This window comes from Sinocyclocheilus anshuiensis, unplaced genomic scaffold (assembly GCF_001515605.1).
Source record: "Sinocyclocheilus anshuiensis isolate Anshui unplaced genomic scaffold, SAMN03320099.WGS_v1.1 scaffold579, whole genome shotgun sequence".
NCBI lineage: Eukaryota > Metazoa > Chordata > Actinopteri > Cypriniformes > Cyprinidae > Sinocyclocheilus > Sinocyclocheilus anshuiensis.
In genome coordinates this window covers 135973-139359 of record NW_015551075.1, presented here as the reverse complement: position 1 = coordinate 139359, position 3387 = coordinate 135973, and the positions used below count along the sequence as shown (strand labels likewise).

Genomic DNA, 3387 nt, shown 5'->3' with positions numbered 1-3387 from the left:
GTTTAAGTATCAAACCAGGACACACAGGAGTTGCAGGTTATTATCCCTATGAGTTTTTGATCCACCCACCCTTCTGTAATAATGAGAGGAAATGAGTAGTTACAAAAAGCTTAAGATCAAAATGGGAGAAACAAATGTTTTGCAGTGTATTTATGTTAAGTCTTTTTCTAGACACCCCCTGTCCCATTTCATTGGGGTTTGAACATAATCAAATTCAAATACGCATAAATATGAAAACAAATGCCTTGTGCAGCAGGTTTCTAATGAAACAAACTTATTCATATTCATTTTTGTTTTCAGATTATGTCCAAATCAAAATCCCATAAGGCGATGAGTGACGAGGTGTGGATGTCCCGCCTGCAGCGGTTTGCATCCTCGGGGAATTGGCCTTCTGATGCTGGAAACAGACCTGCTCCCCGTCAGAGGAATTGGTATGACCTCTTTCAGCAGGTGTGTATGGACACGACACAGGCATGAAGCCATAATCTATAAGGGTCAGTCTCACAGGAACTGTCAAGAAATGGCAGGTCACATTAACCATTAAGATTTTTTTTTTGTATTTTGACATAATTTTCTTAATAGTTCACTTTTAAACCCTGTATCCCAATTGACAGGTGCCAAAAGTAATGCAAAAAAAGTCCCATTTAACTACGTAAATATGTGAACAAAATAACGGTACATTATTTAAATTGTAAAGTGCTATTGATAGTCTACATTAGGGTTTCCCAAACTATGAAACTATCTCCCAAAACATGATGCGTGTCAGATCCGCGTCATGTCCAGCGGCAGCAGCAGCTCTTAAAGAAGACAAAATAGCCTCATAACCAGCTGCTGTGATGTCTGTTCATCAAAGAACAAAATAAAAAAAGAGGAAATCAATCACTTCTAAGGGATTCATCTATGTGTAATTTAGAATTTAGTGTTTGATAACTTCATTCTATTTCTGTATATTTTCTGCTGAAGGGCACAGGCAAACATGACTTGTATTATAATGGGTTTATGTGAAGATTTTTTGAAGTTCACTTAAATAAGAATGTATTTTTTTAAGTTTAATAAATGTTCAAATTGATAGCTCTCAATTATACTGTAATGTTAAATTGCTGTAGTCAAGGGTTAAATATTAGGGGAAAAAACAATTTCACAGAGACATCAGTAGAGTATTAGTATCAGTGATACTCGCCTTCAGTCATAAAAAGATGCCATTAAACAAATATAAAAATTATACTGTTTTTATATTGTTTCTACATTAATTAGAAGATTGAATGTGAAATTATTGCAATATAAAAGTATATTTAAAAACTTTAATGTTAGGTGGGATTAAGCGCAATTAATTTGAGAAAAAATGTGCGATTAATACATTTTTTCTAATTGATTGACAGCACAAATAAAAAGCGAATCATTATTTAAACAAAAATAATGCCACAATGATGCTAAGATATGCTTTTTCTTTTTGCAAAAATATAATTTCTACAGCTGTCAAAAATGTGTTGTGTGCTATGAATAAAATATATTTAATAATTGACCATTCAAAGATTTTTTTTTTCTTTGATTTGAGAGGTACAATACGACCCCAGCCATTTATGTGTGAGTTTGACCCAACGGTTGCTGGCCACTGAACTGAACATAAATGTATTCTATTATTATAGATAAAGAAATGCCCGATGCAAATTCCTGGACTGCCATCGGTCAACTGCTTATGTGGATTCCATTCGCACCGGGTTTGTTAGACACACTTGCATCTTAAAACATGAAAATGGGGTTACAGTGTTTCCCACAGACTTACACTCTATTTTTGGTGGCAACGGTTGTGATGTAATTATATAAATATAGGCGATAGTCTGACACGCTACATGTCTGCTGTATCAGTACTGTGTTTTCAGTTTCGATTCACTGTAAATGCTAGCTGCTAATTTGCTTTTGAGAACGCAACATTCGTCTTTAGAATCGTTTATAAATCTGTGTGAATCTATTTGTGGCAGTCAATGCTGATATTGTGTGACACTGAAGACTGGAGTAATGATGCTGAAAATTCAGCTTTGATCACAGGAATAAATTACATTTCACAATATATTCAATATATATATCATAATATGTAACTGTTTTACTGTCATTTGTGACCCTGGACCACAAAACCAGTCATAAGGGTCCATTTTTTAAAAATTGAGATATATACATGATCTGAAAGCTGAATAAATAATCTTTCCATTGATGTATGGATTGTTAGGATAGGACAATATTTGGCCGAGATACAACTATTTGAAAATCTGGAATCTGAGGGTGCAAAAAAAATCTAAATATTGAGAAAATCGCCTTTAAAGTTGTCCAAATGAAGTTCTTAGCAATGCATATTACTAATCAAAAATTAAGTTTTGATATATTTATGGTAGGAAATTTACAAAATATCTTCATGGAACATGATCTTTACTTAATATCCTAATGATTTTTGGCATAAATGAAAAATCAATAATTTTGACCCATACAATGTTTTTTTGGCTATTGCTACAAATATACCCCAGCGACTTAAGACTGCTTTTGTGCTCCAGGGTCACATTTTGATCAAATAAATGCAGCCTTGGTGGGCAGAAGAGACTTCTTTCAAAAACATAAAAAAATAGAGTCAGATAAATAATTGAATGGTCATCCTTCAACTGCTTTTTGGTTGATAATAGCAGTGGGAAGCCTCAAAATAAAATCGCGTGTTACTCATGCAGTCTTCTGTTGCGTTTCTCTAAGGATGAAGATGATGATCCTGCTCCTCCTGCAGCTGATTCGGACTCCGCTCATGATCCTGGTCCAGTTCACTTCTGGCTTCCAGATGAGATGAGAGAAACAATCCCGTCAGAAGATCAGAGGTGGATCGCAACAGAGCTCTTTCATGGCAACAAACTTCGTCCAGATGTGGAAATGTGGTACGATCCGCCGGTCCCACCCCCGATCTCCATCCAGGCTCCATCTCCAGAGCATTTCCTCAGTCACAGCCTTCTAGTATGGATGCCCAAACACTTGTGGAAGGTCGAGCTGCTTTGTCCAGTCTGCGGCAAACAGCTGATTCACCACAGTGTCCACAAGAGAGTCCGAAAGGTGCTGGATATTGACAGGTACTATCTTATGATGACGGAGACGCTCCGGTGTACTTCATGCCAGCTAAACTACCTGTCTAGCAGCCAGACTGTACTGAACCAGCTGGACTTACCTTGCCGTCAGTTGTTCCGACTGGTTTTGATAGAGCAGTGAGTTACAATCTAACATCATGATTGATATGAATCTGGACCACAAAACCAGTCATAAGGGTCCATTTTTTTGAGATTGAGATGTATATATTATCTGAAAGCTGAATAAATACGCTTTCCATTGATGTATGGTTTGTTAGGATAGGACAATATTTGG

The 3387-nt window shown here is 36.3% G+C and overlaps 1 pseudogene; it reads left to right on the top strand.

The window, feature by feature from the left end:
• The window catches only part of LOC107662315 (uncharacterized), a 28844-nt pseudogene that overhangs the window by 15115 nt on the left and 10342 nt on the right, over positions 1 to 3387 (top strand).